This window comes from Schistocerca gregaria, chromosome 4 (assembly GCF_023897955.1).
Source record: "Schistocerca gregaria isolate iqSchGreg1 chromosome 4, iqSchGreg1.2, whole genome shotgun sequence".
NCBI classification, from domain to species: Eukaryota; Metazoa; Arthropoda; class Insecta; order Orthoptera; family Acrididae; genus Schistocerca; species Schistocerca gregaria.
Genome location: NC_064923.1, coordinates 194,325,384 through 194,339,142, shown reverse-complemented (window position 1 = coordinate 194,339,142; position 13,759 = coordinate 194,325,384). Strand labels below are relative to the sequence as shown.

At 41.6% G+C, this 13,759-nt stretch overlaps 1 protein-coding gene and 1 non-coding gene across 5 annotated transcripts in view; one reads left to right on the top strand and one right to left on the bottom strand.

Annotated features, from left to right (window-relative positions):
- The window catches only part of LOC126267068 (muscle, skeletal receptor tyrosine protein kinase-like), a 590,423-nt gene that overhangs the window by 63,414 nt on the left and 513,250 nt on the right, over nt 1–13,759 (bottom strand). The window lies entirely within an intron of this gene.
- Trnas-cga (transfer RNA serine (anticodon CGA)) lies at nt 7,542–7,616 on the top strand. Its single transcript has one exon. It is a non-coding gene; the product is annotated as a tRNA-Ser (tRNA).

Genomic DNA, 13,759 nt, shown 5'->3' with positions numbered 1-13,759 from the left:
ATCTGAAGTCTCCTGATTGAGCGAGCCAAGTTTCCGTCACTTCCGACATATAGCGTAGCTACAGGACAGTTGGCGTCTGTAGGTGATGCACGTTACAAGCAACGTGCCATCACTGAATTTCTCACTGCAGAGAAAGAAACTGTGGGGAATATTCACAAACGCTTGTGCAAAATCTATGGAGCATCTGCTGTCGACAGAAGTCCAGTTAGTCGCTGGGAATGGAGGGTGAGGTCACCAGATGGCGATTTGGCTGAGCTCCACGATTTTCAGCGGTTTGCGAGACCATCCAATCTGACATGCTGAGGCGAACTGATGTTGTCTGACATTGGCGAGCACAGACGCATTCGTGGAAGACATTTTGAGGATGATGAGAAGATGCTTCACACGGTGAAGCACTGGCTCCGCCACCAGAGCGAGGACTGGTGCTGACAGGGCATACTCGCCCTTGTTTCACACTGAAGGAAGGCCATAGAACGGATAGAGATAACGTATGTAATTCTCATTATCTTCAATAAAGAATTGTTGAAGAAAAAATGCGGTGAATTACTTTCTGGGCAACCCCCGTATGAAAGAAAAGCAAAACGGAAACAGTGTACTGTCCAGGGACAGGAAGTGCAATATCCAGCAGACTGAAAGCCGACGGCGTCCTGGATAATTGGTTTTGGTGTTGGACTTCCAGAGGGGCGAACCGTGTGCCAATACTTTTTTTTCACTTTATCAAAATTTTTGTCTGCGTCGTGGTATAACGTTCGTTTTCAACAGCGACCTGTAAGGTAGGGATCTATAATAGTTGGTTCTGCACAACTACTCTATTAGCAACCTAGTAAGCGGCTTTCGAGTGGCAACCGGAAAATTTTGATGACAAGGCGACAAGTTGTCCGAATCCTCCACCAGAAAACATGTCTGGTGTGTCATACAAGGAATTAGTGACCGTGCTTGTGTCATATGATAGGAATCCCTTATCGACTCACCTAATTTGTATCGCTGGTAAGTGAATGAGTTATCCTTCCTACCCGAATTATGTATGAATGTAAATGTGATCACTCCCAAGGAAATGATGAAAACATAATAGTTAGTCACATAAATAGCAACAAATTGGAGCAATGGTTTCACAATCAGTTTCTCTGTGCTCTGTCAAAAACATGTGATTTTAACGTTTATGAAGTTGCTTTCCGTTTAAGAAGTTTTAACTCTTGAATTCCTTTGTTGTAGAAAAGTTTATTTGTTGTTTTCATTTCTGTGAGATGTCTCTGTGGTACCACTCCCGATCTCACTTTTCATCACATTTACTTGCGACGGTAACGTATTCGAACCAGATGACTCACAATCTATAACCAATGTATAGCATGACAACTGCCAAGACTACAAAGAAGAGAACTAACATTTCAGCGACCGGACGGATAGTTCATAATATCTTTGAAAAAAAAAAAAGTAGATAAATAAAAATAAAAAAATGAATTGCAAAACGGAGTTTCGAACACGGCTCGTTGGGTTTAGAGTCCAATACCGTGACCACTTAATCACGACGCCGCGGCTGCCCAACTTCTCTCAATATTGAACTTGTTAGGCTTGGATCGTTCACGGTTTTTATTTTGCTTTTTTCACAGTTGTTGGTAGTTTCTCTGCAACACCCGACATCGAGGTGGGCGATTATTGCCAGATCAGTATATGTTTACGGGCGCTAGGGAATGACTGGCCAGTTACCCCAATTAACAGCCACAGAAACGAGGGAACGGACGCGATACGGAACAGAGATGTTACAGCTCACAAGCTCTCCTGATACCACGTGCAAAAAACAGAATGCTTCTCTTTTCTGAACCACGACGTTCTCCACCATCAAAGCAATTTCATGGTTACTACGTTACTCAGCAGCTTTGTGAAACATTACACGGTGCGTCATGTGCTCATTATCCACCAAAGATGAAATTACTACTGAGCTCACCACCTTACTGGTGGTGTTTTAGGACGTATCTGTGGGCAGTATTGCTATCAAGCATGTACAAGCTGACTGACGACAGCGTATACTTATGTGCCAGTCCTAGTATCATTTAATTTAATTCTTTCATTTAACACATATTAAAATTTTAGCACGGTAGTATGGGCATACCCCAGCAAATTGGCTACGCTTAAGTAACCTTAATACAAGGACAGAAAGGCGGCGAGCATAGTCAGGGGAAAGTAGTCCAACTTCACTGCACTAACGTGTGTGGTGTGGCAAATCCCTTAGTCGTTTACATTTTGGCAGGAATGTAAACAACTTGGCACCCATCTCGGGCCGTAGGCTGTCAAACCTCTGTGTAAATAACTCAAATCTTCCACCCTCATTTGCAAGTATACGCAAACAGCTACACTGAAACTGAGTCTGGCTTATAATAATTATCAAGGTGCTGTTAAGTGTGGAGATGTCCAAACAAAGCTAAGGTACTTGTTACTAGTGCAGAAGAATTAAGTCGTAAGTATGTAAAACGCAGTTATTAGTAAAGAATAAATATCAATTGTTATAGCAGAGCCATAACAAATACCGAAAAATCCTGGTTATTCAAAACTAAAAATTGGTTTCACATGCCCAGATCAAGCTTGCCTCAGCAGACGATACAGCGGCCCTATAACAGCCCTCGCTGCCGAATCATTGTATAAATTCAGGCCAGAGGGAGTATCACACCATACCAATAACTGGGATCGAGCTGTCAGGTTCTTGGTAAATTGCACCTGACATTGTAGATACTGAGATTACACCACATAACCTCTCAATGCCGAAGTTCCAGTTCTTCATCTCTTCCTTCCCTTCTGCGTACTTCACTGCGTTGACAGGCAGTGTATGTTAAAAGACAGCGACTAAAACAAAACAGCGTACCTCGAAGTTATCGATAAGCGATCAGAAAGGATTGCGGATGTGAATGATCCTTTTTTGTGATCGCGTCCGGAAATTAAATTCCCTCTGAAATTACAGCATACAAGCCAGGCGCTGCTGCTAGGTGAGCACTGTTTGATGTCCCGTCGCGCTTCTCATTAAACCGGTCTGCACTGGAAGTACGTGGAGTCAGAGTGGCCGTGTGTCGCAGGAAGCCTAGATTGAGCGGCGCAATCCGCTGTGCGTGGGACGTGACAGGGAGGTGCGTGGGCGGGCGCCCGCCAACAGGTGATGACGTCACGACTCGTTTACCAGCGCCGCGCCGCGCCGCGCCGAATAGCAGAACCAACAATAAGCGATGGGCGGCTGATGCGTTGTTTGACACGGCGCCGCCGCCCGGTTGTTTACTCAAGTGCCCGCTATCGGCTGTGTACTGCAGCGCGCGACCCTGTTTTACGATACTGCGGAATGGGTTGGCTCCAAAGCACAGCAAGCGTAGAAGGTTTCGATTACTAGGCTAGCGATCGGCCACTTTTTTTATGCGTTTGACTGCTGCGTGCTGCTCTTGTTGGACCATGTCTCGAGTGCTGCAGTGGCACACGACTAAACAAAGGTACCAAATGCATCCAGTGCAGCCGGCCTCGATAGCACGTCTACTGGGATCTGTGAAAGATGATACGTATTTACGAAAGGCCGGTATTTGTGGAATTCATTGTCAGCGTAAAAAACTTACATGGGACAAAATATACGCACTGTACAAAAAATGGTTCAAATGGCTCTGAGCACTATGGGACTTAACATCTATGGTCATCAGTCCCCTAGAACTTAGAACTACTTAAACCTAACTAACCTAAGGACATTATACAACACCCAGTCATCACGAGGCAGAGAAAATCCCTGACACCGCCCGGAATCGAACCCGGGAACCCGGGCGCGGGAAGCGAGAACGCTACCGCACGACCACGAGCTGCGGACGCCCTGAACACGAACGGTGTATCGAGAAACAGTGATACACCCTCCTTCTACAGCCCAACTAATTTGCGGTGACTGAACGTAGAATTTCGCTGATCATTCCACGGAATACGGGGAAATTCAAGATACTCACCACAATCTCACCCAGTTGAGATTCTGAGGTCAAGGAACCTGTAGAAACACAATTAGCAGACGTCAACCGGGATGAGGGTTTCCAACTAGACGAAACATGGAAATCACACCTTTCACGCCTGCACTTTCAGAGGATGAAGGCACAGACACCAGCTGCAATCGAGTATCGAAACAATTCGATGGTGAGAGTTAAAAATTTGTACCACACCTGGAATCGAACCGGGATAATCCTACTTAACACTAGACTGCCTTAACCATCTTTTTAAAATCTCATTTTGTACATTATTATTCGCTGCATTTTTTCGGGGCGGACGTCTCAAAACACCTGTTCAAGTTCATCATGGATCCTTTCTTTCAATTTTTTTTATATTACAGAAGGCAGATAACCCTCTGACCGAACACACTGAGCTACTGGGCCGGCATCTCTCGGCCATCCAGATACGCTTGCCAGACAACCCAAATTCTGAAACTGTCCCACACTAGTAGCTTCCAAAGTCTATTCACGCACTTGCTTCCAGGTAGTCCTGTATTCCCGCAGATGGCACGGAACCGCACTGGCGTCTCCGGATCGTCGAGGCGTTTAAGGCAACTGCTTGCGTTAACCACAGGATCTGCGTATGAGTTCCAGTTGGGTACAAATTTTCAGTTTTCGCCATCGAATTATTTCGATGTCCTACTGCTGCTGGAGTTCGTTTCTCTTGGAAAGAACAGTGGAATGTCTGTTCTGTACGATATGTCCGACAGAACAGACACCACTCTCTCTCACACTCTCTCTCTCTCTCTCTAACTCTCTCCCATTCACACACACACACACACACACACACACACACAGTATTTCAGAGGAATTATTGTTCTGAGTGTTCGTGGCCTGGCATTCCAACATGTACTCTTCATTTTTATAATCAACCACGTAATGCGTAAACACTGTGGATTTTCTGAGAGCGTTATTTTATTCTTAAATGTATAAAAAATTTTGTCTGGGAGTAACATTCTTGTTGATGACTGTCTTACCTCTGACGCACGCACATTTACTCCACAGTACTCTGCCAAGCGATTTTAACTCAGTCAACGACTCAGCTTAAGAATGCTTTATGGTCATATGGAGAAAAGTCGAAAGGAGAGATATTGCTCACTTCGATGAGCGACCAGAGACGTGATAGAAAGAGTGAGAGTCGGTATGGAAGACATTGACGAATCGTTGTTAGAGTCAGTACGTAACAGAAATTTGATAGACTAAGATCATATAGTGCAGAAGGGAATTTCCGAAATCATTTGAGGGGGTGGCAACAGCACAACTATTCAAATTGATGTTCGTTCATCAAGTATGTTGGATTCGTGCCTATAGGACTAACAGGAGATATTGCACTAGAGGTCACGGTCTGATTTGATTTGCGAGAGTGTGAGAGGGATGTTGAAAGAACTGAATTGGTTCAAACTATCCCGGCTTTAAATGAAGTCTAAAAGTAATCTACAAACTCCTACACATCGTACTTGTAGGGAACGTGAGGGCAAGATTCGATTAATTACAGAATGCACATAGGCATTTAAACAGTCATTATTCAGGTAGTCTATATGCGAATGGAATGAGGACAAAATCTAATAACAGGTACAATGGTATGTACCCTCTGCCATGTACTTCGCAGTGGTTTGCAAAACATAGATGTAGATGTAGATTGACGATTAGAATTTATGAGAAAGGAGACATACCGTCCGACTTCCAAAGAAATATAACCCATAGTATTCTGAAGGTAGTAAGTGCGAGAAATACCGCGCAGTCAGCTTAGTGTTTAATGGATCCAAGCTGCCGAGACGAATAATAACAGAAGAGTGGGAGAGAAAATCGAGGATCTTTTAGATGACTATCACTCTGATTTTAGGAAAGTTAAAGGCACCGTAGATGCAGTGATGACACTGCTATTGACAATGGAAGCCACATGCAAAAAAAATGAAGATAGTGTCATAGGATTTGTTCACCTACAAAAAGAGTCCGATTGTGTAAAATGGTGAAAGATAATAGAAATTTTGAGAAAAATAAGAGTAAGCTACAGGAAAAGTGCAATATGTACAAGAACCAGAGGGAACAGTAGGATTGGAAGAACAAAAACGAAGACGGGGATACAGTTTCTCGCCCTACTTCTCAATTTATCCGTCAAAGATACAATGATGGAAATAAAAGAATGTTCAAGAGTAGAATTAAAACTCAGGGTGTAAGAATTTCAGTAATAAGATTCGCTGATAAACTGCTATCCTCAGTGATGTGAAGAAGAATTACAGGGCCTGTTGAATGGAATGAATTGTCTAATGAGAACAGAATATGGATTAAGGGTAAACAGAAGAAAGACGAACTTGTGAGGAGCAGCAGTAATTAGAATAGCGAGAAACTTAACATATAATATGGTGACCAGGAAGTAGACAAAGATAAATAATGCTAATTTGGAAGTAAAACAGCATATGACGGACGAAGCAAGGAGGATGTAAAATAAGATAGCAGCAAGGAGGAAGAGGGCTCTCCAGGCGGAAACAAACCTGCTTGTGCGAAAGACAGATGTTAATCACAGGAAAAAGATCTGATAAATTACTTATTTAGTACAGCACAGTATGGTAGTGAATCACGAACTGTGACAAAATTGGTAAAAAAGGGATTCTAAGTTTTTGCGATGTGGTGCTACAGAAGAGTGTTGAAAATTAGGTGGACTGATAAGGTAAGGAATGAAGTTCTGCGTAGAGCGGCGAAGAAGGGAACATGTGGAAAGCACTGACAAGAAGAAGGGACAGGATGATAAAACATGAGTTAAGACATCAGGGAATAACTTCCATGGAGTTAGAGGGTACTGCAGAGTGTGAAAAATGTAGGAGAAGACAGAAATAGGAAAAGATCAAAAAAATAATCGAGGACGTAGGGTGGAAATGCTGCTCTGAATTGAAGAGGTTGGCACAGAAGTAAAATTTGTGGCGCGCATCAAACCAGGCAGAAATTTGATGAGAAAAGACAAACTGTTCTGGGGTCTCAGAAATTATGCAACTTTGGTGAGATGATTTTATCAATTACATTGTCTAATAGCGTTTCATTTTCTCATCAGTTCGTGTCTTAGCCATTTAGTACAAAAAACGGTGGCACATGATATAAATAGTTCCATCGCAAAGTTAAACAATCGTGTTGTCAGACTTCCTGGCAGATTAAAACTGTGTGCCGGACCGAGACTCGAACTCGGGACCTTTGCCTTTCGAGGGCAAGTGCTCTACAGACTTCTTTTTTTTTTTAGCTCATTAATGGCCAGAGACGCTACTTACTACGCTTTTTTTTAAATCTCATTTTGTTCGCTTGTGTTCGTTTTATCTGCTCGGGGCGGACGTCGTTATACATCTGGTTAAGTTCGTTGTTGGTCGATTAACTCAGTTTTTTTTATTACAGAGGGCAAGCCGACTGAGCTACACAAGCACGACTCACGCCCCGTCCTCACAGCCTTAATTCCGCCAGTACCTCGTCTCCTACTTTCCAAACTTCGCAGGAGAGCTTCTGCGAAGTTTGGAAAGTAGGAGACGAGGTACTGGCGGAATTAAGGTTGTGAGGACGGGGCGTGAGTCGTGCTTGTGTAGCTCAGTCGGTAGAGCACTTGCCCTCGAAAGGCAAAGGTCCCGAGTTCGAGTCTCGGCCGGGCACACAGTTTCAATCTGCCAGGAAGTTTCATATCAGCGCACACTCCAATGTAGACAGCTGGAGAGTGACGATTGTGATTAAAACAGTCTCAACCTCAATTAGCACTTTTTCTGGGTGGGCAATCTTGGCGGTTTTAGCAGTTCCGGCAGATGGTGTTGAACTTGCTACATGTAGAACGTAGGTGAAGGTCACGTGGTGAACACGTGCAAGCACAATACAATAACCGCGTTATAAATCACTAAAGCACAGGCATTATCTTCTTTGTAAGGGTCAAGGCAGCGATAAGAGCAAATATAGTTCTTTGAGAGTTCAATATTTTCATTGTTTAATTCTACGAATGTTACTGTCTGCCAAAGTATAACAGTGCGTAGTTTTAAAAATGTAAAGAGGGAACATTTTCTAATGACATACGATAGTTGACTATTTATTAGTGTGACAGCACATGTTTCATCATCTGTACTTCCCGGGACGTGCAGGGCTGAAATCTGCCGCAATGGCGCAGTTTGGTACCTACTAGGCTTTGTTTACAAAATCGTCTACTTGAAACTATACTGTTTGGCTATTTTGGTCTTTTGCGATAGATATTTTTCACTTTTTTGGAAAAATTTACAAGTAACAACACTTCGCAATCTCTCTGTAGTCTTCTTTTCACAAGCTGTTACAAACGTTAAAAACAGACGGTGTGTTCCATGTTTCAGTAACACGGTGGAGAAAAAAGTAATGAACTATAACTACATCACTAAATATTCGGTAATTTCCGCGGTTTCATTAATTTCGATATACTTTATTGTTGTTATCACCTTGGCACCGTAATCCTGCACACATACTTGTTTAGTGAATGGTAACGTTCATATTAGCGTTGCGTTGTAATGATAGTCATTGTACGTTGATCTTTGGCAGGCAGTCATGCATTTCGCAACAATTTTCTAATAACGCGACACCCTTCTATAAAACTGTACTGTTTGCAACCGGTCTGTGAAACAGTTTTATGTTGCCGACTTCTGATGCAATATCTGCGTGTCTGACGTCGTCGGAGGGGAAAACATATTAAAAACTGCAGACGGCTGCTCTTTGATGGCGAGGGTACTTTATTCTTTTTGAGGTGAACGGTATCTTTTGAAGATCACATCAGAGTAATGAAACTGGATTTCTAAGAGATTTCGCGAAGTTCATATCTACAATCTCTAATATTCGCTTCATTTTACTTGTAAAAAGTCTGCCTCTTCTTTACTGAAAAATCTGTCGAGACTTTCGTATAGTTAACATTGGACGTTATTTGGAGCGCTTGCATAGTGAAGAAAAGAAGAATGATTGTTTCTTCCGTTTTTTATCCAAACATCCATTTAGGGTCGAGACGTTATGACGCTAAACTGCTTTATTTACTCTATAATTCTCAAATCAAGACTAAGTATTTTTAGTAATTCGTGTAGTCGATTTGTTTTAGTACTTCCTTGTGTTATCTTGATCATAAGGGCAGTCATAAGGCTTTACTTATCACTTCGCAAAAATAACGCCCTGAACATAAAACTTGGGGATGGTGTTAGGCGTTCTTTACCCGTGAAAGAGGCACATCTTTCATAATTGCCGATATCTTGTAAAAATCTAAATTTTGGATGTTCAAGAATCGTTCGAGTATCAGCGCATCTTCATAGTTCAGGAGCCCACTCACTGCGTAAACAGCTACGAAAACATACTTGAAATCTTATCAGCAGATAATACCGCTGAAATAGGGAGCATCAAAACTGAAACAGGAATTAGTGATTACAAGGTCGTTATAGGAAGACTAAAAATAAAAGCAAAACGTATCTTTTTGAAAAAAACTGCTCAGGTACGCACATTACTTGCGAACTGAAGTTTCCTTGTAGACTTAATTAAGATTATAAAGAATCCACCTCGATTGCAAATATAAACCGGATGTTGAGCTAGGTTTCGGCGCGGATAACCACGCCTTCTTCAGAACACACTAAAACTACAAACTGCCGTTCGGGCGTTCTGTTTTAATGTTGGATCATGCCTCTTTAGGCAGTTTGTAGTTTTAGTGTGTTCTGAAGAGGCCGTGGTTATCCGCGCCGAAACCTAGGTCAACATCTGATTTCTATTTGCAATCGAGGCGGATTCTTTATAATCATTAAATTATCGATTGCTGACGCGCTGCAGTGTTAAAAGTTCTCAAGACTTAATTATATATGGCCGTGACTTTTGACTACACTGATTTAGAAGCTTCAAAAGACCGTAACTCTTAGTATGTGACAAAAATTTCACTTGCATACATCTACACGTACCTGAGAATAGGGTTTTTAACAGTTGTATAGACAGACAGACAAATGGACAACAAAATGATCCTATAAAGGTTTCGTTTTTACTGACTGAGGTACAGAATCCTACAAGCACATAAAAACTTGCTTTATGCCTCCCAAAGAGACAGTCTCCACTACTTACTGTCTGCCTATGTAAGTGTATACGCGAAGTAGTCACAATTGAAAGAAGTAGTATCGATGAGACATAGGCCAAATAAATTAATACCAGATGATACTAATCCTCCGTGGAACACAAAAAAGGTCAGAATACTGTTGTAGAAGCAACGGAAAAAGCAAGCCGAATTTAAAAGTACGCAAAATACCAAAGACTGACGAATTTTTACAGAAGCGCGAAACTTAGTGCGATCTTCAGTGCGAGATGCTTTCAGTAGTTTCCACAACGAAACCCTCTCGAAATATGGCTGAAAACCCAAAGAGATTCGGTTTGTACGTAAAGTACATCAGCGGCAAGCTGCAAGCAATATCTTCACTGCTTGACAGCAGCCATAATGTTACTAACAACAGTGCCACTAAATCGGAGTTACTAAACACTGTTTTCCGAAATTTCATTTTCAAAGAAGATGAAATAAATATTTCAGAATTCAAATCAAGAACAAATGTCTACGAGAGTAATTTAGAAATATTTTTATTTATTCATTTATTTAACCTGATGGTACCAGAGTTTCACACAAACAGTACCTCTTTTATTACCTTATAAATAACAAAATGGTTCAAATGGCTCTGAGCACTATGGGACTCAAATGCTGTGTTCATCAGTTCCCTAGAACTTAGAACTACTTAAACCTAACTAACCTAAGAACATCACACACATCCATGCCCGAGGCAGGATTCGAACCTGCTACCGTAGCAGTCGCACGGTTCCAGACTGCCCGCCTAGAACCGCGAGACCACCGCCGCCGGCTATAAATAACAGTTTTAATGTGACAAATAGTGTTAAAATTAGTTGAGCGTCTCTAATGGCAATATGAGTAAACACTAGTATATGCCAATAAAAGTGACATTGGCAGTACTTGAACTATTGCTGTTATGACAATGACAATAAGAATGACAATAACAACAATAATATCGTCGATATATCGAAGCAGCTTAAATCACTTAATAAAGGCAAGGCCTCTGGTCCAGACTGTAAACCAGTCAGGTTCCTTTCAGAATATGCTGCTACAATAGGTCCACACTTAGCAATAATATACAATCGCTCGCTCGTCGAAAGATCCTTACCTAAAGACTGAGAAACTGCTTAGGCCACACCAGTTCCTAAGAAAGGAAACAGTAGTAATCCGCTGAGTTACGGACCCACATCACTTATGTCCATTTGCAGTAGGTAGACAACCTTATAGGTAGGGCAACCACAGCTACAGGTTATTAACAACCGCTTCAGCTAAAAGCCACATATGTTCACCTGAAGATGTGGCTTTTAGTGCCTCGAACCGGTAGTGATTCAATAATAAAGGACTAAGTACAGATGAAGTGGTTATAAATACTCAAAATGATTTGCAGTAGGGTTTTGGAACGTATACTGTTTCCAGACATTACGTATTACCTCGAAGGAAACGATTTATTGACTAACAGCCAACATGGATTCAGAAAATATTGGTCTTGTGAAAGACAACTAGCTCTTTATTCTCACAAAGTAGCGAGTGCTGTAGATAAGGGACGTTAGATTGCTTCCACGTTTTTAGATTTCCAGAACGCTTTTGACATCGTTCCTCAAAAGCGACTTCTAATTAAATTGCCTGCCAGTTGTACGACTGGATTCCTGAAGTCTACTCAAAGGTCACAGTTCGTAGCAATTGACGGAAAATCATCGAGTAAGAGGTAATATCTGGTGTTCCATAAGAAAGTGTTATAGGCCCTGTGCTTTTCCTGATATATATTAACAATTTTGAGACCATTTAAGCAGCCCTCTTGTATTGTTTGCAGATGATGTTATCATTTACCATCTTGTAAAGTCATCAGACGATAAAAAACCAATTGGAAAATGAGTCATAATGGTATACTATAGTGTGAAAAACAATGAAAATTGTAAAGTCAGCGACATGAGTACTAAAAGGAAACCAGTAAATTTCGTTTATGCAGTGACACACACAAATTCAAAAACTCTCACTTCGAAAAAATACTTAGAAATTACAATTACGTATAGCTTAAATTGGCACGATCACATGGAAGGGGAAAGGGAACCAAAGACTGCGACTTATTAGTAGAACCGAAAATGTAACATGTCTACTAAAGAAACTGCCTACACTACCTTTGTCCGTCCTCTTCTGGAGCATCACTGCACGGCATGCGATCCGCTGCAGAAAGGATTGACAGAAGACATCGAACAACGTCAAAGAAGGGAAGCTCGTATTGTACTACTGCAAAATAGGGGAGAAAGTGCCACAGATATGATACGCGAATTGAAGTTTCAATTATTGAAACAAAGGCGTTTTTCCTTTTGAGGCAGAATTTTCTCTCGAAATTTTAGTCACGAACTTTCTCTTATGAATGTGAAAATATTTTGTTGGTGCCCACCTAGGTACTGAGAAATGATCATCATAATAAAATAAGAGAAATCAGAGCGCGCACAGAAAGATTTATTTGTTCGTTTTTCCCGCGCGCTTTTCGTGAGTGAAGCGGTAGAGAAGTTTGTTCCATGAACCCTCTGCCAAGCGCTTAATTGTGGATTGCACAGTAACCATGTTGATGTACATGTAAATGTAGATATGCACAAGAGTATGGAGATATCCGGAATTTAATCTCGCACACTGGTGCAGTCTTGTGATCAGGAACTTTGCGGTACCACTCCCTTCCACTTTTCCGACCTCATACTAGCTGTAAAATTTCTTGCAATACCAGGGCTCGATTCGACTACTTCCGGGTCGAGTGCCAGCACACAAGAGTGTGTTGCGATCTTGGCCCGGAGGCGCAAATGAAGCCTGGAATGGAGCAGCCATATCGGAGATTCCTGATATTCACAGTACACTCTTGAAATGGTTGTGCGGGAAAATCCACACATCATCGCTACCTCGGAGATTCTGTGTCCCATGTCTCGTGCGGCAACTATAATTAAATCTTGATAACCCGACATCGTAACATCAGTAAGTGATCTAGCAACTGCGCCAGACACTTGTTGTCCTATACAAGCGTTGCCGACTGCAGCGCCGTATTCTATATTTGAATACTCATGTCTACACCAGTTTCTTTGGAGCTTGAGTGTATAAAATTTGGCTCATCCATATAAAATTCTTGATATGATTAGAAGTCATACGAAGCGATTTGAGATCAGAATTTTATCTTCAGGTTAAATAATCTATACATGAATGTTGTATATTTTACCTGAAGATGATGCTTGCTCTCGAAACACGTCGTGTGACTTTTTTCATGAATTTTACGTGGTTGAATAAAATATGTATTGTCAATATTTCACAATGATGATTTTACCTGCAATTAAAACTGAAAATTTTATAGGTGTGCTTCCGAAGACTCCGAAGCGTCGTTCAATTTGGGACGTTAGGCTCAGGGAAACAACTTGCACTGGAACCGCATATAGGGCGCCTTCATGTCCAACTCTTCATTATAGTGTCCCTGCAGAATCAATTATCCCTTGCGAATTATTTTTTAAATGATCCCTCATTGCTGCCGAGGAGAAAGGCTACAACTCGTGTGCTTCTGCACTGCCTTTTAGCTGACCACATAAGACGCAAAACAATTGCACAATCTGTACGAACTTATTCCAGTCCAATTGCTGAAATAAAACGTTTATAGGTAGCAGCGCGGCCTAACACAAATTACGAATGATTAATAGAAATTTATTTCTACTATCTTTCCTTCGTACATTCACGGAATAGG